The 23,940-nt window shown below is 43.7% G+C and overlaps 1 protein-coding gene across 8 annotated transcripts in view; it reads right to left on the reverse strand.

Annotated features, from left to right (window-relative positions):
• CELF4 (CUGBP Elav-like family member 4) overlaps window positions 1-23,940 on the reverse strand; it is a 1,398,731-nt gene that overhangs the window by 1,182,134 nt on the left and 192,657 nt on the right. The gene's annotated exons all lie outside the window — the stretch shown is intronic.

Here is a 23,940-nt window from a genome sequence, read left to right on the forward strand (position 1 = left end):
TGTAAAGCGTAACGTTTGGTGGAGGGGGATTATGGTGTGGGGTTGTTTTTCAGAGTTTGGGCTTGGCCCCCTAGTTCCAGTGAGGGGAACCCTTAAGGTGTCAGCATAACAAGACATTTTGGACAATTTCATGCTCCCAACTTTGTGGGAAGAGTTGGGGATGGCCCCTTCCTGTTCCAACATGACTGCGCACCAGTGCACAAAGCAAGATCCATAAAGACATGGAGGAGCCAGTTTGGGGTGGAGGAACTTGACTGGCTGCACAGAGTCCTGACCTCAATCCGATAGCTTCCTTCCCAGCCTTCCCAGAAGAGTTGAAGCTGTTATAGTTGCAAAGGGTGGGGCCAACTCAATATTGAACCCTACGGACTTAGACTGGGATGTCACTAAAGGTCATGTGTGCTCAAAGGCAGACATCCCAATACTTTTAGCAATATAGTATGTATATATATATATATTATACACAGTGAGGAACAGAAGTATTTGAATACCCTGCAATTTTGCAAGTTCTCCCACTTAGAAATCATGGAGGGGTCTGATATTCACATTGTAGGTGCATTCCCACTCTGAGACAGAATTCAGGAAATCACATTGTATGATTTTTAAAGAATGTATTTGTCTTGCACTGCTGAACATAAGTATTTGAACACCTAAGAAACTGCAAGATTTCTGGCTCTCAAAGACCTGTTACTGTGCCTTTAAAAGGTCCACCTCTACTCCACTCATTAGTCTAACTTAGTAGCACCTGTCTGAGCTCTTTAAAGACACCTGTCCACCCCACAGTCAGTCAGACGCCAACTACTACCATGGGCAAGACCAAAGAGCTGTCAAAAGACACCAGAGACAAAATTGTGGACCTCCACAAGGCTGGAAAGGGCTACGGGGCAATTGCCAAGCAGCTTGGTGAAAATAGATCAACTGTTGGAGCAATTGTTAGAAAATGAAAGAGGCTAAAGACGATTGTCATTTTCCTTCGGACTGGGGCTCCATGCAAGATCTCACCTCATGGGGTATCACTGATGATAAGAAAGGTGAGGAATCAGCCCAGAACTACAAGGGAGGAGCTGGTCAATGACATGAAGAGAGCTGGGACCACAGTTTCAAAGGTCACTGTCGGTAGAACACTACGCCGTCATGGTTTCAAATCATGCATTGCATGGAAGGTTCCCCTGCTATAGTCATCACATGTCCAGGCCCGTCTGAAGTTTGCCAATGACCATCTGGATGATCCAGAGGAGGCGTGGGAGAAAGTCATGTGGTCAGATGAGACCAAAGTAGAACTTTTTGGTCTAAACTTCACTCGTCGTGTTTGGAGGAAAAAGAAGGATGAGTGGCATCCCAAGAACACCATCCCTACTGTGAAGCATGGGGGTGGTAACATCATGCTTTGGGGGTGCTTTTCTGCGAAGGGGACAGGACGACTGCACTGTATTAAGGAGAGGATGAATGGGGCCATTTATTGTGAGATTTTGAGCAACAACCTCCTTCCTTCCTGGGTCTTCCAACATGACAACAACCCGAAGCACACAGCCAGGATAACCAAGGAGTGGCTCCGTAAGAAGCATATCAAGGTTCTGGAGTGGCCTAGCCAGTCTCCAGACCTAAATCCAATAGAACATCTTTGGAGGGAGCTGAAACTCCGTGTTGCTCAGCGACAGCCCCGAAACCTGACAGATCTAGAGGAGATCTGTGTGGAGGAGTGGGCCAAAATCCCTGTTGCAGTGCAAACCTGGTCAAGGACTACAGGAAACGTCTGACCTCTGTAATTGCAAACAAAGGCTTCTGTACCAAATATTAATGATATATTTTGTACAGGTATTCAAATACTTATGTTCAGCAGTACAAGACAAATAAATTCTTTACAAATCATACGTGTTTTCCTAAATTTTTTTTTTAATTCTGTCTCTCAGAGTGGGAATGCACCTACAATGTGAATTTCAGACCCCTCCATGATTTCTAAGTGGGAGAACTTGGAAAATCGCAGGGGGTTCAAATACTTCTGTTCCTCACTATGTACTGTATATAGGAAATCTTGAAATAAATATCTCTGCTAAAAGCTTGTATGTATGCTCTTTAATTGTACGTTCAGCTGTTTGGCTGGGGCTTTGTTCCCAGGTAAACTTTTTAAACTTTTGTTTTCCAATTAAAGAATAAGTTCTCTTGTAAACTGCGGGAGAGTGACAGTGCACAGATAGCGGAGTTATAAATAGGAGGCAGTTTGTCCTCTGCAGGCTGAAGATTCATTAATCTGGAGAGTAACAGGTGAAAAACATGCTGGACAGGACAACGGTGCGCACGAAAATCTGTTCGCGTTAATTGCCTATCACAGATTAGCGGCAGCACGGAAAAAAAAAAAAAGTCGAACGCGCTGAACAAACATCTGGATCTCTTTAAGGGTAATCTGTTTTTTACCCTTTCGCCTTTCTGCGGGGTCCTCCCCACTCCGGACTGTTTTGTAATTAGCGTAGCTAATAATTACATTGCTCCTAATGTGTGCAATATATGATGCTTTATGTGTATTAACATATTGCCAGGCTTAATGCTAAAATCTGGAAATAAATTAACTGGCTCAAGGACGCTCGTGGCATCTCCGTGTTTCTATGTGATCAGGGAGAGATAGGCTATTATTAGTGTATTACAGGGCTTCCTTTTATTATGTACTGTATGTTCTGACAGCGAATAGTCAATTGTACAGAAAGATTTGCAACTCTAGCAGTACAGTTGAGTACTGTCTGTGATCTTTTTTTAATTTAATTTAACTGGATGTCACTCCACTTCCTCAAACTTAATCTGTCCAAAACTGAGCTCCTATTTTTCCCCCCAGCCCGTGCCCCCCCCCCCCGACTTCTCCATCACGACCAACAAGACCACCATCAGTCCCTCCACTCAAGCCAGAGTATTGGGTGTCATCCTCGACTCCGATCTGTCCTTCCAGCCCCAAGTCCAGTCGCTGACAAACTCATGTAGACTTCACCTCCGCAAAATCTCCAAAATACATTCATTTCTAACCTCGGAAACCACTAAGCAACTCATTCACTCCCTTATTATATCACGACTTGACTACTGTAACTCCCTCCTCACCGGCTTACCTCACCGCAGGCTATCCCCACTTCAGTCTATCTTGAATGCTGCGGCCAGACTCTTCCACCTTACTAACCGCTCCGTATCCGCCACCCCTCTCTGCCAATCCCTCCACTGGCTTCTGATTGGTCAATGGATAAAATTCAAACTACTAACACTGACTTATAAAGCTGTTCATAATACTGCCCCAAACTACATCACCGATCTGGTATCCAAATACCACCCAAAACGTACTCTCCGCTCCTCACAAGACCTCCTTCTCTCTAGTTCCCTGGTCTCCTCCTCCCATGCCCGTCTCCGGGACTTCTCCAGGGCTTTCCCATTCTCTGGAACTCCCTACCCCAATCCATCAGACTGTCACCTACTCTCTTCACCTTTAGAGACACCTCTTAAAACCCATCTCTTCAGGGAAGCCTACCCCGCCCTCAGCTAATTACTGAACTCCTCCACTCTTCCTACCACTCCATCCCCCATAGCTATTTCCTCCTGTATCACTATCCCCTCCCTCCTAGACTGTAAGCTCCAAGGATCGGTCCCAGCAACCAATTACCAGTTTTTTAGCATAAAAAGTTGGACAGCTCCCGCCAGGGGCGGACTGACAACTCATGGGGCCCCCGGGCAACAGGGGATCATGGGGCCCCTGTCTCCTTGCCAAAACTCAAAAAGGCCTATGAAAAAGGTACCAGGGGCATCTCATGGGGCCCCCTACTGACTGCGGGCCCTCGGGCAGTGCCCGAGTTTCCAAATGGTCAGTCCGCCCCTGGCTCCCGCCTTCTGTCCTGACCTGCCCTGTGTAAGGTAGGACTGAAATGCTGCTGTGAAAGGGAAAGGGGGGAGGGGGTGGGGACAATGCTATAAAGGTGGGTGGGAACACTGTTATATAGGGGGTTTGAGGAAACTGCTACAAAAAAAGAGGGGCTAAGGACACTGCTATAAAGGGGAGGCTTAGGACATTGATATAAAGAGGGCTCAGGACACTGATTTATAGGAGGAACTGTGATGTGTAAGGGGAACTGAGGACACTTTTGAAAGAAGGGGACTGTGATACAAAGATGGGGGGGCTGCGATATAAAGAATCTGAGTCATCAGACAATCATGTGATTCAGACCTTTGCTCCAAGAAAATGTTGCTGATTGGTCGACGCTGAATGTTAATTCAATACCCCTGTCTTAGGGCAATGTGATGTGATGAAGTGACAAAAGCTTTTAAACCCTCTAAAAAGCAACCAAGATTACATACAACATATTGTCAAACGTTGGTAGACATCTGGCCATCACACTATTTAGAGCTTGTTTGATGTTTCAATGTAAAACCATAAGAATTTGTAAGATTATCTATTGAGACTGGACGGGTAAGCATGGCTTGGTGTTCCAATTAATCCCAATGGTGTTCAATAGGATTGAAGTCAGGGTTGTGCACATGCCATTTAAGTTTCTTCACACAAAACTGTTCAAGCCATCTCTTTATGGAGCTGGCTGTGTGCATAGTGGCACAATTAAGGTGGAATATGGCCTTCCCTAAACTGTTCCTATAAGGTTTTAAGTGCATATTAGTCTAAAATGTATGTATATGCTGTATTAAAGTAAATCTTTAGGTTCAAATTCATACCAAGGGTGTTACGTAGAGTTGAGGTCAGGGCTCCATGTAGGCCACTCAAGTTCTTTAACACCAAACCCATCAAATTATGTCTTTATGGAGCTGGCCTTCTGTACAGGGGCACCATCATGGTGGAAGAGAAAGGTACTTCCTCCAAACTGATAAAACATGGAAATGCACAATTGTCTGAACTCAACCATATGGTGGGATGTCCACATACACTTTGTCATATTAGCAATATTAGTATGATGGTCAAACATTTTGCTATACAAAGTACTTACCAGACTTTAAGGTCTTATTTGATGAGTATTGTTTATTTGGAAGATTATTATTATTAACCCACAATCTTTTTCCCCAATCAGCCCAATGTCCCCTCACTGTCCACCCAAGTAGAATTCACTTCAACAGACCATAATTCCTATGAGAATCCCACTGCTTTGTAGATCCAAACACTCTGGACTGCTGAAAAGCAAGCAAAGCTCCTTCTCCTAGAGCCAGGGTTCCATGGAACCCTTCAGAGATTGCTAGGGGTTCCTTGAGCAATGAGCAAATTCTGTCTGTCAGATAGGTTCCCACTGACACCTTTGATTTTTTTTTAGCTATCTGTAAGAGGGGGGATACCTCCCAATGACCTCAAGTGTAAGGAGCATTCTTCCCAGTGACCATACTCATGTATCATGAGTTGTAGATGTAGTAATTTTTGCCCAGGGTTCCCTGAGACCAGAAAGTTATTTCTAGGGTTCCTCTGTGTTGAAAAGGTTGAGGATGGTTGATCAAGGGGGGCACTTTATTCATCATATTTTAGCCCATGGCTCCTTATATTTTCATTAGCATATTCTACCAACCACAGTATGGTCACAAAACGAAATCCAAGGGCACCCTACAGCCTATGTCTGCTTTTAACCACACCCACAAAATCACGCCTCCACTTGCAGATAGACTCACAAAACCACACCCCCATTTTTTACAACCCCCCCCCCTCAAATAAATGGTCATAGACCTTTGGAACAAGAGGCAGGTATCAAAAAAAATAAACAGGTTTCAATTAAGAGGAATCAAGCTATGCAGACATAGTTGGGTGGGTTGCCTTGAAAGTAAGAAGAAAATGACAAACACACAGAGGTGTGGCCAATAAACTGGGTGCCATTTCACAGTGTATGGCTTGCAGCGTAGGAGTAAAATAAGCCCTTGAATTGGTGTAATTGGCATTAATAATAACCCCCAGCACGACAGTCCCACTCTAGTTATCTCCGGCAGCCTCACCAGGTACCCTCTATGTGTTGCTACCCCATGTGGACCTCTCCCCATTGGTCTGCCATTGCCATATGGGACATTGCTGTGGATGTTGGTTTGCAAAGGACTGACCTCTCAAAACAGGGACCGATGGCTGAAATAACCCACAGTACCAATCAAGGGATTGCTGACTCTAGCTTTATTAGTTGATCACTGATAAAAATAGAAGTGGAACTTCTATCAGCGGCACCCAGAGGACAAATGTACAGTTCCTACAGAACATCTTGACAAACAATGGTTTTATCTTTGTCCCTGTGTTGTTGAGCAGAATCAGTCAGTTGTCACTTGCATGTGAACATGCTTTTTTCCTTCTTTCACATTACTTTTTTTTTTTTTTGTCTATGTGCAACAGTTTAAAGAGCTTTTAAGTGCTTTTCACATCCGATCTGGTAAGAGTTTTGATGGCAGTGAGTGTGACCTTAATGTGTGCATCTCTGACATTTGTTCCCTAGCGTCCCCGTCTCTTGATGGAACAACAAACACGCACTTATACCCATTCAAGTCTTTGAGGCCATATGCATGGCTGGAGCCACTTAGTGGAAATGGAACAATTTGGGGAATCATCTATGGCACTGTATACCTAACGGGAATACGAGTCTTTTTCTATTAAATGGTTGTTTACATGTTTCATTTTTTTGCTGGAATTGAAAGATTTTGGTGTTATCTATCTGTTATCTTCAAGGCAAACCAAGAGACTTAATGAGGACCAGTCTATGCCCTCTGCTGTCACCCCACAGACTAGCCATTCTCAATCAGGGTTCCAAGAAACCCTAAAGTTCCTCAAAAGCTGCTAGGGGCTCCTTGATTAGCGAGACGCGGAGGACTGATATTCCTGATGGTACTCAATATCTCTTGTATGGAGAGGACATTCTTTCTACTGACCACGAATGAAAGGGAGCCCTTTTTACATCTAATGACCACCTATCCAAAGGGGAACTTTTTGACTGACTACCTATAAATGGGGGCTAAAAATGATATGCCTTGGTTGTCAAATTTGCCAAGATTATGATGCTATCTTCAAAGTAAACCATGAGATTTGATTAGAATCAGTCTACAACTACTGTTGTCGCCCTTTAGATCAGCCATTCTCAACAAGGGTTCCATGAAACACTAGAATTCCTCCAGATGTTGCTAAGGGTTCCTTGAGCAATGACAAGTAGAGGATTGACATTCTACCTGATGGTACACTTGTGAGGCCAATGTCTCTTCTACAGAACCCCATTGTTCCTACTGAACACCAATGTAAGAGAACCCTTTCTACATTCACTAACCGCCTATCTAAAGTTGAACTTTTTGACTGACCACCTATGTATGGGGGCTAAAAGCGATATACATTGGGTGTCAAATTCATCAATATTTTGGTGTTATCTATGTTTGCATTCAAAGTAAATGGAGATTATTGATGAGGACCAGTTTACAACCACCATTGACACCCGTAGATCGGCCATTCTTAACAAGGGTTCCATGGAATCCTAATGTTCCCCTAGAAGCTGTTAGTGGTTCCTCGAGCAGTAGATGGTTGATATTTGGAAGAACATTCTTCCTACTGACCGCCAATGTAAAGGGGACCCTTTCTACTCCCACTGACCACCGAAATAAAGGGACACTTCACTGACCACCGACGTATTGCATTATCTTTATTTATCTTCTTTGACCCATACTATGAGCAGGATTCAGCATACAGTAAGCCTCCCGTGATCTGTGGAGACCTCTTGGAAAGATGACTCAATTGCCACCAGTGTGATGATTCCATCACATTGCATATTGCTAAAAGCTTTCATGATCTCCATGTAATTCTTAAGCATTGTGCCCCGGTTTGTGTGCATTTTCTGATTCCTAATAGAATAATGATATTCCTTAAAGTGTAACTTTTTCTCACCTTATGTCTAGCTTGCAGGGGGTGTGGCCAAATATTGGTGGGTAGGTTTTAATGCAAAGAGAAGAGGGGTAACCTTCATTGTTTGAAGATTAATAAGAAGAAGTGGGTTCTTTGGAACCCCGGGCTCCAGGCTACTAGCCTTGATACTGTGTTATTGCGCCCTACTGTTGCCGCACCATAATGGCGCCGTAATTGCACCTGTGTTGTTCTGATCAAACCGCACACCTGTACTTACATATCTTGCATTACTTAGACATCAGAGGACATGTCTATTACCTGTTGGTCCTACAGATACGTGGCTTGGTTATTGAATATTGATATCTATTGTCCGTCTGGAAAGCTTGTCCAGTGGAAGAAGACTTAATAGAAATATTTGTGTAGTGCAGCTCCTCTGGATCGGCGGTGGCATTCGTCCTCTGCGTGGCTGACTCCAGCTGCCAGCCGCAGCCTTGAACGCAGTCACAGCATCGATTCATTTAGTGGGAAAAAAAAAAGTAGAAATGATGACACGGCTTTGTAATTCTGCGAGGAGTGTAAGCAGCGGAAAAGGCGCGGCGCCGTTCTTTATATACACATTCTATGTTCAGCTGGCCGCTCGCTTCACTGCATTGTAAAACAAGCTGCAAATGAGTTGGCATGAAACATGAAAACTATCAATAGATGTTATAATCAGGAGCCGGGGAGGACATTTACATACCGACATTACATATTCATAAATTCTACAGACGTACTGACACTGTACTACAAGTCTATTACCGATATCCGAGAGAGAAATATCCGGACATGTCAGATCTATCCATCGATCTATCGATCTATGAATCTATATGTGTCATGTCTATCTATTGATCTATCTATCTATCTATCTATCTATCTATCTATCCGTCTATCTGTCTAATCAATATCTATCTATCTATCTATCTATCTATCTATCTATCTATCTGTCTAATCAATATCTATCTATCTATCTATCTATCTATCTATCTATCTATCTATCTGTCTAATCAATATCTATCTATCTATCTATCTATCTATCTATCTATCTATTATCTATCTATTATCTATCTATCTATTTATCTATCTATCTATCTATCTATCTGTCTAATCAATATCTATCTATCTATCTATCTATCTATCTATCTATCTATCTATCTATCTGTCTAATCAATATCTATCTATCTATCTATCTATCTATCTATTATCTATCTATTATCTATCTATCTATTTATCTATCTATCTATCTATCTATCTATCTATCTATCTATCTATCTATCTGTCTAATCAATATCTATCTATCTATCTATCTATCTATCCGTCTATCTGTCTAATCAATATCTATCTATCTATCTATCTATCTATCTATCTATCTATCTATCTATTATCTATCTATCTATCTATCTATCTATCTATCTATCTATTATCTATCTATTATCTATCTATCTATTTATCTATCTATCTATCTATCTATCTATCTATCTATCTATCTGTCTAATCAATATCTATCTATCTATCTATCTATCTATCTATCTATCTGTCTAATCAATATCTATCTATCTATCTATCTATCTATCTATCTATCTATCTATCTATCTATTATCTATCTATTATCTATCTATCTATCTATCTATCTATCTATCTATCTATCTATCTATCTATCTATCTGTCTAATCAATATCTATCTATCTATCTATCTATCTATCTATCTATCTATTATCTATCTATCTATCTATCTATCTATCTATCTATCTATCTATTATCTATCTATCTATCTATCTATCTATCTATTTATCTATCTATCTATCTATCTATCTATCTATCTATCTATCTATCTATCTATCTATCTATCTATCTATCTCTCTCTCTCTCTCTTGCCCTCTCTCCCCAGTTTCAGCCAGTATGCAGGGTGAGATGGAGTCAGACAGTTACAGACACCCCAGCAGTCCATTCAGCAGTTTTATCCATGAACAGGGAATGTTCCGTGTTCTTCTCCGTTTCTTTAGCCCACCCCACCTCATGCAATGCTGCCGAGTCCCATTATGTACAGTTATTGTATTTATATTTTCTAGCCGATGTCACTGTGTTGGTTGGTTTTCAATTATGTCGCCATTCTGAGGAGGAAAAAAAAAATAATAATAAAAGATGAAGTTATGGTCGCTCACAAATGGCTGACACGGTGAACTATGTTTGAACCGTTCATATTTTATGACTAATCACGGAGAGAATGAGGCACCGCAGCCTTCCCCGTACAATCCAAATGGATGAGACAAAAAGAACGCACTCCAAAATATCCCTCTACTAAGTGCACCTGTCTAAAATCATTTCCCGTCATTCCTGTTCATTCGTACATTGGATTCCTATTGGCCACCGCTACTCCAATACACTCTGGTATCCTTTAGTGAGTTTGTCCCAATGGGTTTTGGCGGGGTCATTCCGAAACTGATCACCGAAAAAAGCAAAATAAACCAACAAAATAAATTATTAAAAATAAAAAAATCTAATACACACAAAAACTAAAGCTGGTCATACACTATACAATCTGATTGTACCATTTCCTTAAAGCTGACTATACATCATACATTTGATTGGGTTAAAAGGTGATTGGGTAAGAAGGTTTTGTCTCCTGCCAATTATTTTTTTTTTGTATTGTTAGAGAGCTCTCTCCATTTATTCCATAGCAATACGTGTGCATGATTGCCTATACATCCCTATTGCTGGTTGTTGCCTGCTTGAGTTGTGTAAATATAAAAAATGACAAGACACCACAAAGGCTGTAGGTGGAGGAATGCATTTATTGTCCACTGTGACCACACAAAGAGCCCTGTTATTTGCATCTCAGTAATCATGCAGTCAGAGTCGGGACAAGGGGTGGGCAGGAGGAGTGGTTGCTTTCGGCGCTGTGGTATCATGTGAAGTGTGGGGGGGGGGGGCACCACCAGAAGATTGGGGGGGATTTGTGTTGGGAGGGATAATTTGGGGGTGGCAGGGGGTAAGAATTGTTCTAGGAGGGGCAGGTGCAGGGGGTGCGCGCTGTACTGGGTGACACCTACCACACGGAGTGACAACGGGTCTGCTCCACGAAAAGCTAAGTTGTAAAGCAAGCCAACGATCCCCGCAGGATGGATCGGATCTGCGGATTGAACATAATTGGTCGGACTCCAATCCATTGTGCTCCCCAATCCACAGATCCCATCCATCCTGCGGGAAACGTTGACATGCAACCTATACGGGGTGACACCGGACCCGCTACACAAAAAGGGAAGTTGTAAAGAAAGCCGACGATCCCCGCAGGATGGATCGGATCTGTGGATTGGGGAGCATAATGGATTGGAGTCCGACCAATTATGCTCAATCTGCAGATCCGATCCGATCCATTCTGCGGGGATGGTCAGAGGGGGTGTCGCCAAGTGTTACCGCACCGGGTGACACCAACCCTAGGGACGCCTCTGGGTAGAGGTATGGTAGAGGAGTGAAAAAATATGTGCTGGGGGAGGAGTTTTTTGAGAGGAGGGGGATTTTGTGGTACAAGGAAAAATTAGGGGGAGGATTTGTGTTAGGAGGGGGGATGGGGGGGGGGATTTGTGCTACAAGGGGAAATTAGGAGGAGGATTTGTTCTAGGAGGGGGGATGGGGGAGATTTGTACTGGGAGGAGGGGTTAGGAGTGGGGAGAGAGGATTTGTGCTTGGAGGGGACATTTGAAGATTTTTGCTAGCAGGGGTGATTTTTTTTTTTTGGGGGGGGGGGGTGAGCTTGGAGGGGGGATGGGGGGCAGGGAAAAGTTTTTGTTCTGGGAGGGGGGATTTCAGTAGAGGGGCAGATTTGTACTGGGAGGAGGGGGGTTTATGCTTAAGGGGTAGGCATGCAGATTAGTACTTGTTTTTTTTTTGGGGGGGGAGGGATTTTTGCTGCCACATAATGCTCATACATCTTGGGGGAGGGGGGGTGCAGTATATGTTTTCCTGGGCTCTAGATGATCTTGTCCCGGCACTGCATGCAGTAAAGACAGCCATACACATCTCAATTTTCGAGTAAGTTGATACTGCTTATATTTGCCTTTCCTGATAACTCCCCCCCCCTCGTGATTTACATTTTTAAATAAAACATTTCTGTTATAACATACCTTATTTTAGAGCCCGCGACATCGGTCTCTACGCTTCTCTACGCAATGCAGGCAGATCATGGCTGGTGGGAAGGGCAGGTAGAGTGCTGTACATAGCTTCCTAAAAATATAAAAGCACCCTGCCTCAGTACTCCTCTCAAGAGCCTGAAATCCTGGTGGAAGCAGTGGGCTGGCTCTTGGGAGGAGTTATGCAAATATTAAAATGCCCAAATGCATGGTTGTGTGTGTATACATGCTGATCAGATGTATTATTGCTGACCACTGTATCAGTGTCACTAGCGATGTCAGTGTCAGTTAATCAGTTAGCGTCAGGGGCGTCCCTGGGGTTGGTGTCACCCGGTGCGATAACACTTGGTGACACCCCCTCTGACGATCCCCGCAGAATGGATCGTATCTGCGGATTGAGCATAATGGATCGGACTCCGATCCATTATGCTCCTCAATCCACAGATCCATCCTGCGGGGATCGTCGGCTTTCTCTATAACTTACCTTTTCGTGGAACGGGTCCGGTGTCACCCTATATAGGTTGCATGCCGACGATCCTCGCAGGATGGATCGGATCCGTGGATTGGGGAGCACAATGGATAGGAATCCGATCCATTATGCTCAATCCGCAGATCCACGGAAAGGTAAGTTATAAAGAAAGCCGGAGCTCCCTGCAGGATGGATGGGATCTATCCTGCGGGGATCTTCCGTTTGCTTTACAACTTACCTTTTCGTGGAGAAGGTCTGGTGTCACCCCATGCGGTAGGTATCACCCGGTGCGGCACACCCCCCCCGCACTTGACTCGGGACGCCACTGGTTAGTGTCCCTCTCAGCCAATGTCAGTTAGCGCCAGATTGCCCTCCACACTGTCACAGTCTCACTATAAGCCCGCTGATGTCTGCCATTACTAGTATAGTGTCTGTACAGATCAGTATCCTGATCTGATCAGACCCAGGGGCGGAATGACCATTTGGAAACTCGGCACTGCCCGAGGGCCCAGGGTCAGTAGGGGGCCCCATGAGATACCCCTGGTACCTTTTTCATAGGCTTTTTTGAGTTTGGTCAAGGACACAGGGGCCCCATGATCCCCTTTTGCCCGGGGGCCCCATGAGTTGTCAGTCCGCTACTGATCAGACCTATACTAGTGTCCCCAATACAGGGGCGGACTGACCATTTGGGAACTTGGGCAGGGCCCAGGGTCAGTAGGGGGCCCCATGAGATGCCCCTGGTACCTTTCATAGGCTTTTTTGGGTGTGGTTTGAGTGTGGGCGAGGATACATGGGCCCCATGATCCCCTATTGCCCAGGGGCCCCATGAATTGTCAGTTTGCCCTTGCCCCAATAGTATAATGTCCCCAAAAACGCAGTTTGGTTTTGACCAAAGGCATGTAACAGAATATATGTTTGGCTTACATTTATGAAGAAATTATATTTTATTGGATATATTTTATAACAGAAAGTAGAAAATATAGTTTTTTCAAAATGTTGTCTTTTTTCGTTTATATAATAAAAAAATAAAAAACTCAGTGGCGATTAAAAACTACCAAAAGAAAACCCACCAAACTCAATTTGTGTGAAAAAAAATTCTATAAAATTCATTTAGGCACAGTGTTGCATGACAGCGCAATTGTTCACCAAACTGGAGATTGCCTTTAAATGGCAACTCCACCCAAAACTTGGTTCCCCTTACAGCAGGGCTAGAGGTTGAATATTCGGAGCCGTATTCTACAACCCTTCGGAGCCAAGGTTACCCATTCCCACTCCACGTCTTGCAACGCTGCTTGAAATTCATACAAGCAGATGATAGCAATAAAATCTGCAACTGCTAAACAGTATATACTGCCCAATCAACGGCAAGATAGAAATCCATCAGGAAGTCACAGCTGGCTCGCCAGTCGACATCTGAGTGTTGTGCAGTGTATAGTACACCAGACGCTAACCACCCATCTGTCTGCATTTAAGCTTTTTTTGAATTTTTTTTTCTTCGTCTTCTTTTATCTTTCCTCGGCTCGCTTCTCTACACTTTATACGGGAGGAGAATAAAGGAGAACAACAAACAAAAGGCAAAATTCTGTTATTAATATGAAAAAAATGTAGGAAGGGAACCTGCTCCGTATATGGGACTCCAAAAGAACGTAACCAAGAGGCGCCAGGACCTCAAGGAAATAATTTTCAGGTGGCTCCCATGAAGCAAGGCTCCCCACCAGTGGCTACCAAGAATGTGACCCAAAAAATAAAGATATAGCAAAAGCACAAACCAAAGGGTGAAAGAATCCAATGAAAGGGTCAATAAACCCTTGTTAAAAATATATGTCACACCAATGAAAGGATCTAGATAACTTCCATTTTGTATTATGTACGCCATTTTAAGTATTAAGTATTAAGTTAGTTTTTTGTAGAGATATTAGAAGTTTAATGAAACTGTTTTTGGTTGTTCAAGGATGTATCAACAGAAGCTAACATGACCCTGACAATGTCTTTGTCTGGCTGTTTTTCCAGAAAGTTAGCCAAAACAATTTGTACCAAGAAATGTATATGTTATGTTTCATGTAGTTAGCTCATGATGGAAAGTTACAAGTTACAGTTTTGAAACTCGCTCCCCCCTCCCTTATTATTATCTGTAGTCTATATAATCTTATTAATGTCTAATAAACTTTGAACATCTCTGAACATAAGCTGTCGTGATTTCCGTGTTCAAGGGGTGTTCCCAGAATTCTGCTGATAGACCAGGAATCTCTCCACAGACCGGGGGTCTCTGAGGGGAAAAGAAAATCATTCCTTTCAGCTGGGGGCTCAGCCCGGGATGACCACCCACCTCACTTGGTAAGTAAACCTTTTGTCTTTTTATGACTAAAAGCTCTTTCTTGCCCTGTGTTGAGGGAAGGTCTTGAATCATTCTGTATTGTCTATATAGACCCGTGATAACCTGTAGCTGCTTTTGGTAAGCAGACTTAACTCTTTGGGAGAGTTACAAAATAGTGCACTATAAAAAAAAGGTGTTTTGGTAAACACAGTTCTCTGGTAGAACACACTGTTTTTGGTAAAACAGTGAAGAGATAACTTTTGGGAAGTTATCAAGAGGTTAATAAGTCTGTGGAGCAGATTCTGGTTTATCTGTCTTTTGCTTTTTCTTTCTGTTGCGTAGAAGTATAAGATAATTTGTTGTGTGGAACAAAATAAGATTTTAAGCTAAAATTGTCTTATCCACTGTCTAAATATGGGTCAAGGAGGTACTTACCCACCAGGTCCCCCAGAAAAGGGAGAAAATTGTAAGGATTATGTTGCTAGAGTTTGTGGAACGGACTATTATTTAATAAATCCCTGGGTGGATTGTATTGCAGGCTGGACAGAAGCTATGGGGAGTACAGACCCATTCCCAAGAAAGGGGGCAAATGATCCTTTTCATACAGACATGATTAAGGGATTATGTTTGGGGGACAAATAAGCCTTTCCTTGGTATGAGGGGGACCCACAATGGGACCAAGTTTATATGAAGAAAGGGGGAGAAAACTGGTTAAAATGGTCACCGTATTGGGTTGATAATAGCAAGGGAAAGTTCAATTTGATTTTCTCTTTAAAACAAAAGAGGAAGTTGAAATTGGATACATTAAAAATATGCCAGGAAAAGCATCAATCTGAAAAGACATGCAGACCCAAGATTGGACTGAAAACAGTTCAGACACCAATCCCACCCCCTCCGTATAATATATATCCTTCATTAAGTTGTTTTAAAAATGCTGCTGATGATGATTTTTTGATTAGTTTGGGGATGATTACTCCCCAGCCTAATGCCCCTCCAGCCCCTGCTCCTGTCTCTGCAGCTCCAGCCCCTGCTCCTGCCCCTGCCCCTCCAGTCCCTGCCCCTGTCCCTGCGCCACTTCCCGTCCCGGATCTACAACCAATACAGCCAGGCCCCTCCACTAGACCCAAACAGATTATTAGTATAAAATCACCAGAGGAGGGTAGCCAAGTTCAAGGCATCCTTACAGGGAATAATGACAACGAAGGAGAGTTGGAATACGAAGAACAGGGACAGGTAAATATAATAAAATTACAGAAAAAGGATGGTCAATGGAGAAGAAGTGACACCAGTCATAGAAAGGGCAGAGAGAGGTGGAGGAATTTAGAATGCAGCTTAGATCCATGGATAAGAAACTAGAGGGAAAAAGAGAAGATGAGGGGGCCGTAGGAGGAAAGGAGTTGGCTATATTGACACTACCTTTTCTCACAGCAGGAGAACTAATTCTAAAAAAACCCATAGAATTAGAAGATATTAATAAGATTGTTAAACATTGTCCCAAGCCTACAGTATCTCCTGGAGGTACTCTTGCTTATTTAAAAAAGGCATGTTTAGGAAGAAATTACACACAGGAAGATATGAGATTGATCATTGATGGTATTCTGGGAAATAATCCAGCTTGGGATTGGATAAATGTAAAAAGCATTAGTCACATAGAACCAAGTAATACACAGGCTACTGCCTATAAACTAAACACCACAGAAGGGAGAGAAACTATGTGGGGGGAGCTTGACACAGAATTAAAAAGGGTTTTCAAGAATAAGGCTTCCCTCCCTATTGCTACAGCATGTAAACAGAAGGTAGAAGAAACTGTTTCTCCTTACAACACACCTATCAATCCTGTTAAGAAGCCGGATGGCTCTTACAGGTTTGTACAAGATTTGAGGGCCATAAATAATTTGGTGGTTCCATTAGCCCCAATAGTGCCTGATGTGCCATCACTCCTCACCTCCATTCCGTCCGATGCAGAATACTTTACAGTGATTGATTTAACAAATGCATTTTTTTCGGCTCCTGTGGACCACCAGACGAGGGCGCTATTTGCATTTACGTTCCGTAACCGCCAGATGACCTGCTGTAGATTGCCCCAGGGCTATGTAGATTCGCCTGCAGTCTACTCACTTGCCCTCCAGACCACACTGAGGTCCTGGACCCCTCCCAATGGTTCGGTCCTCATTATATATGTGGATGACCTATTGATTTGTAGTTCAAGTCAGGAGGCCAGTCAGGAGGATAGTTGGTCTCTGTTAGAATGGTTGTCAGGGAATGGTCACAAAGCATCTAAAAAGAAATTGCAATGGTGCCAAAAACAGGTTGAATACCTTGGTTTTATTCTAAGTCATGGTGAGAGGAATGTCAGTCACAAAAGAGCTGCGGCTCTCGTGGGTCTGCCCCGCCCACAAACAAAAAAGGACATGCTAACTTTTCTTGGTATGATTGGTTACTGCCGCCAATGGATACCTGATTGTTCATTCTATGATCACACTCTGAGGTCTGCCACACTTTCAGAATCACCTGACATTCTCACATGGTCAAATGAAATGGTTGATGCCTTTGTGTACCTGAAGAATGCTATGGTAACGGCCCCTGGTCTTGGACTACCTGACTATAAGAAAATGTTTCATCTGTATGCTAGGGAAAATTGTACAACCATGGCGGGGGTCCTGGCTCAGGAACATGGAGGCAAGCTCCGCCCTGTAGCTTTTTTTTCCAAAGTAGTGCCAACTAAGGTTCAGGGCATGCCTGCTTGTCTGAGAGTTTTTGCATTCTGCGTAATGGTGGTAGAAATGGTTATTTCTTTCACATTGGGACATGAAACTACCCTACACACCACACACCAAGTGTCCTTACTACTGAAAAACATACACACTCAACACATGTCAGCACAAAGGTTGAGCGGATATGAAGTGATTCTTCTATCTGATCCCAACTTGATTATTAAATATTCTTCAGCAAATTCAGGTCCTACTCCAATTTTGAATGCCCTACTGGGGCTAAAGGGGGAACAGGATGAAGTGGCACCAGAACACAATTGTATAACCCACATACAGCAAGACACTTCCCCTAGGTCCGACATGTCAGCTGTGGCTCTTGATGGGGCCCCAGATGTGTTTGTAGATGGCTCATGTTCTAGGCCAAATGATAGTACTTACCATGCAGGAGATGCCATTGTGCAACTTCCTGAAAAAATACTCGAGGCAAAGCCAATCCCATATCAGTCAGCCCAAGCAGCCGAACTGATTGCCCTTACAAGAGCATGTCAATTATTTGCAGGACAGGATGTCAACATTTACACAGACTCCAAGTACGCCCATGGTGCTGTACATGATTTTGGGGTCATTTGGGAGAGAAGAGGATTCATTGCTGCTGATGGCAAAACCATATCTCACTCTTCCTTGATATCTGATCTACTCAAAGCCATACAGTTACCAAAAACATTAGCCATTCTTCATTGCAGGGCACATACAAATCGCAGAGATCATATTGCCAAAGGAAATGCATTAGCAGATAAGGTAGCAAAGGAAGCCGCATTACAACAGGTGGCCAGTGAGCAGATGCCTTTGCTCACTTCAGGCATCACAACCACCCCACATGACCAGATGTATGCAGATTTACAAAAATTTGCTACAAAAATCGATCTAGCAGACTGGAATGGTTCTGGAGCACAACTAGATCCAACTTCTGGTCTAGTGTGCTTAGAGGGGAAACCATGCATTCCCATGTCAAGTGCCCCATTGTTCATTGCACAGTACCATGGTCTAGGACGATTAAGGATAAGTTGAGGAAGGCCAGTGGAGGAACCTATACCCACTGGAAGAAGATGTTACCTGCAATTCTAGCAGAGGTAAGAATGACACCTAATAAGACTACAGGGTTATCTCCTTTTGAAATATTAATGGGAAGACCGTTCCCCACTCCTTGGGCTAGACAGCCACTTATGTTAGAAAGAGGGGACCTTGACCTGGTACAACAAGAATATGTGAGAAAATTGATTCAGAGTTTAGATAAGGTTGAAAGAAATGTTGCTCGCACTTTTTCTTTATTTTTTCAGGAACCAACACACCTTTTCCAAGTGGGAGATGTTGTAGTGGTCCGCCAACTCGCTAAAGACAAGAAGCAAGGCTACCCCTTTGGACCACCTACTACGGTGATAGCGGTTACCAGAACGGCTGTTCTGGTGGAGAATTCCCAGTCCTGGATCCATGCTAGTCGAGTGAAGAAGGTGAACCAAACACCTGAGAAACATGAGATGGAAAAAGGAGGTGAAGTATGAGAGAAAAATCCTCGAAGAGTGGGTGAAGTAAGTGAAAAAGACCCTGAAGATGACATTTTTTACTGCCCCTCATGGTGTTTTGAAACTCTGGGTCCTATTGGGCACACTGACTGTGCTCTTTTTCCTGCCAGTATGGATCCTAACTAACTGTATTTATCACCCTGAGGACTTGGGCCTAATAAAAGGTATCTGTGGTCAAGGACTAGTTTTAAATGAGACCCAGATAACCAAAAATGAAAGAAAGTCAAAAAGAAGTTTTGAAGAGAACAATCCTTTTTCAGGAAAAATGTTGATGATGCAGTTTAAATATGCTTATGCTCAAAAGTCAGGTTCTGATAAATGTTGGATCTGTAGTAAGTTACATCCGAGCACATATAAAATTCCTCTTCTGGCCGCTCCAGTCAAAATATTTTTGTTAATAAAAGGGAATGTAAGTATTGGTTTGACCAATATTACTTCTAATGCCACCATATCTTTTCCAACTCTGGGAGTCACTCAACTCCCCGATTAATGTTTTAGACTGGGGAATACTTCCCACAAGGGAAAGGGGAATGTGCTCTCAGTCCATATTAAATATATCTGATCCTGGAAGGAGGGATGGAACTTCTTCTGTGAAACTCTGGCAAGTAAATGGTAAAACCCTGAATGAAAGTTTAGAAGGGATACAAGATAATGTGGGGAAAGCTATGTTTGGAAAACTTCTTTTTTATTTTACACTTGTTGTCACCCCCGAATTTCATTCTGCAATACAAAAATTGCCGATCTCTTTGGGAAACAATACCTATATCTGTTGTGGTAAGATCTGTTACCCTTGGATACCGAGTAATGTCCAGGGCTGGTGCTATGTAGCCCAATTAGTGCCAATTATGGCAGCTATAGACCAAAAGGAACACCAGGTAAAAGCCAGTACATACCCAAAATACCAACTAACTCTGAGACAGAGAAGGGAAACCAAACAAGAAAAGGTAGATCTATTCTCTACAGGGGATAAGGTTTGGTCATGGTTTCCTACTTACACTGGATGGGGAATAACACTTATGAACAAAATAAATAATTACACAAACATTATTGATGACATACTGGAGAGGAACTCTAAGGACATAGGGTTGCTAAATACTGAGATCAGAGCTATTAGAAAACAGCTGGAGATGCAAGAATTAGCTATTGAAAGTATGAGTGCTGCTCTGACAGGTTTGTGTGAGATGACAGAGGATTATGAATGTTGTACTTGGATATATAATACCACAATGACTGTTCCAGATTATTATGAAATAATAAAGCAACACAGGGAACAGGTAGATGGTTTAATGGAAGAAGCTAGAGCTATAGGAAAAGATGGATGGACTCCTTTTGATTGGTTAGGATCAGGATTTGGTTCCATCTTTTCATGGATGAAAGGTATCGCTGTAAGCATAGTCATGATATTGTTTTTTGTTTTATCTTTATATCTATGTTTTAAATGCTCATTATATTGCATTGCTAGAGCTACCAAGCCGCAAAATACAAATGAAGGTTATCTAGCTATGTACAAAAAGATGAATGAAGTAAAGAATTGAGATCATGTTCATGATCTCAGAGGGGATTGAAAGGATCTAGATAACTTCCATTTTGTATTATGTACGCCATTTTAAGTATTAAGTTTTAAGTTAGTTTTTTGTAGAGATATTAGAAATTTAATGAAACTATTTTTGGTTGTTCAAGGATGTATCAACAGAAGCTAACATGACCCTGACAATGTCTTTGTCTGGCTGTTTTTCCAGAAAGTTAGCCAAAACAATTTGTACCAAGAAATGTATATGTTATGTTTCATGTAGTTAGCTCATGATGGAAAGTTACAAGTTACAGTTTTGAAACTCGCTCCCCCCTCCCTTATTATTTTCTGTATCCTATATAATCTTATTAATGTCTAATAAACTTTGAACATCTCTGAACATAAGCTGTCGTGATTTCCGTGTTCAAGGGGTGTTCCCAGAATTCTGCTGATAGACCAGGAATCTCTCCACAGACCGGGGGTCTCTGAGGGGAAAAGAAAATCATTCCTTTCAACCTCATGCACAACAGAATCTTTCAACAATATGGGAGTTATTTCTGCCTATTGGGTGGCTACACCTCCATGAGGGTCACTATCAGGCAGGGGCGGACTGACAACTCATGGGGCCCCTGGGCAATAGGGGATCATGGGGCCCCTGTGTCCTTGCCCAAACTCAAAAAAGCCTATGAAAAAGGTACCAGGGGCATCTCATGGGGCCCCCTACTGACCCCGGGCCCTCGGGCAGTGCCCGAGTTTCCAAATGGTCAGTCCGCCCCTGCTATCAGGAGCTCACTTGATAGTAGTACAACGTGAATTCACGCACACTATGGGCTAGGTTTGCTGCATATAGGGACTCTCTGGGGACACCTTGACATGCATGCTCTTGGCAGGGACTGCAAAGGTTTGGGAGGGGTCACCAGATAAAGCTCTATTTGAGCAGGCATGCATGTGCATTATGGGCTGGGCATGAGGATGCAAGAGGCCATCAGACAGTGGAACAACATGCACTTATGTCCAGTATGAGCTGGGTACACATCATGCACGGTCTCTCTGACATGCATACTCCCAACAGGGACTACAAAGGTTTGAGAAGAAGGGCCAGCTGAAGCTCTGTTAGAGCAGGCATGCATACTCAATGTTGGGACATGGCCCAGGGCAAAGATGCCAAAATGTGCCCCCCCCCCCTCCTTTCATGATCTGCAAGTTTAGGGGATCCTAAGCCCAGCAGTCACTTGTCAAAATCACTCTGCAGCTCCTGATCTGTAAGTCAGGTTTTGCATTGACCTGAAAGTGTGTTTTTCCAACATAGTCCCACCACAAGAGCCAAGAAAGGGGGGGAGAGAGAGCACAGCCCACATCACATCCCAGCTCTCTTCTCCCTACTCCCAGTGGGCTGACAAGAGTAGTAATACTCTGTAATTCTGTCACTGTCACTACTCCTTTCAGCCTTGTGACAGAAGGAAGGTGCCCCCATCCCTACAGTAAGCTATTGCACCCAGGGATGCCACCCCTCCTGCCCACCCCTTGTCCCACCCCTGTGCATGCGCATTATGGGCTGGGCATGAGGACACAAGAGGCCACCTGAAAGCAGTGCAATGGGCAAGCATGTGCTTCATAGGATGAGTACACTCCATGTGGAGTCTTCCTGGAGCCACCTTGACATGCATGCTCCTGGCAGGGACTACAAAGGTTTGGGAGGTGGGACCAGCTGAATCTCTTTTAGAGCAGACATGCCTAAGCATTATGGGCTGGGTGTGAGGACACAAGAGGCCACCTGAAAGTAGTGCAATGGGCAAGCATGTGCTTCATAGGATGAGTACACTCCATGTGGAGTCTCCCTGGAGCCATCTTGACATGCATGCTCCTGGCAGGGACTACAAAGGTTTGGGAGGTGGGACCAGCTGAATCTCTTTTAGAGCAGACATGCCTAAGCATTATGGGCTGGGTGTGAGGACACAGGAGGCCATCTGATAGTGTGGGCATGCATAGGCACTCCATGCAGGGTTTCCCTGGAGTCACCTTGACATGCATGCTCCCGGCAGGGACTACAGAGGTTTGGGAGGAGAGACCATCTGAAGTTCTATTAGAACAGGCATGCATATGCATTATGGGCTAGGCATGCGGACACAAGAGGCCCCCTGATAGTAGTAAAATGGGCACACATGCATATCATGGGCTGAGTATGTTCCATGCAGGGTCTCCCTGGAGCCACCCTGACATGCATGCTCCCGGAAGAACTATGCAGGTTTGGGAGGTGGGATCAGCTGAAACTCTATTAGAGGGGGCATGCATGAGCATTATGGGCTGGGCAAGATGATGTAGGAGGCCACCTGAGAGTAGCACAATAGGCATGTATGCACATTATGGACTGGCCACAAGGACACAGAAGGCCACCTCATACTAATACGACAGGCACACATACACATTATGAGCTGGAAGCAAGTACAAGGCACAAGGCCACCTGATAGTGGCACAACAGGCCTAATGAGGTTTGGGAGGTGGAACTAGTTGCATCTCTATAAGCGCAGGCCACATGGGCCCACAAATGTAGAAGGAACCCTAATCATGGTACAATGGGCATGAACATTATGGGATGGGAAGGGTATATCTCTGGAGCCAGCCTGACATGCATGCTATCGGAAGGGTCTATGAAGGTTATTTGAGGAACAATGAGCTGAAGCTCCATGAGAGCTGGCATATATGCATATTTGTAGCTTGGCATGAGGATGCAGGAGGCCACCTAATAGTAATACAACTTTTTTTTTTTTAAGTCCGCAAACGTGCAACTATAACGAAAAAACCCGTAAGTGTTCACAAAAAAAGTGCAAGTGCAAAACACCACACGAAAAAGTGCACTTAGGGGTGTGCTTTTGTCCTACCCCTAAAGGGGCTGGACCACTACCCTGATCCCCCGGGGCACGAAGCTCCTGACAGGGACAAGGTTCCCATTTGGTCCTCCTGCCCGAAAGGCCAGGTGAACCACCGTTCCTTGTGTCCAGCCGAAGCCGGACACCCAGTACTTGGTCAGGGGGCTCTCCCGAAGAGAAAACCCCCTAGGGATCAGGGGAGGAAGGAACCAAAAGGCCACACATCCTCCCCCTAGACTTCAGGGCAGGCCCGAGGACCCACACCCTCCATCCGTGGAAAACACACACAAAAGTAAGAAAAAGTGACAAAACGTGGGAGTGAAAATAAATTAAATAAATAGAAAATAAAAAAGTGGCCGTGCCAAATTGTGCACAGACCAGACCCTGAGGCCTGTAGCAAAAATTGCCCTGGTCCTAGCCAAAAGGACTGGTCCTAAGGGCGCTTGTGCAAAAAGAGTGAAAACGCAGTGACCTTGTGCCATCTTCACACTGTGGGGTCCCACACCCAGGTGTTACTAG

Source organism: Staurois parvus, unplaced genomic scaffold (assembly GCF_062004578.1).
Source record: "Staurois parvus isolate SC_StPar_1 unplaced genomic scaffold, SC_StPar_1.0 ptg000428l, whole genome shotgun sequence".
Classification (NCBI taxonomy): domain Eukaryota; kingdom Metazoa; phylum Chordata; class Amphibia; order Anura; family Ranidae; genus Staurois; species Staurois parvus.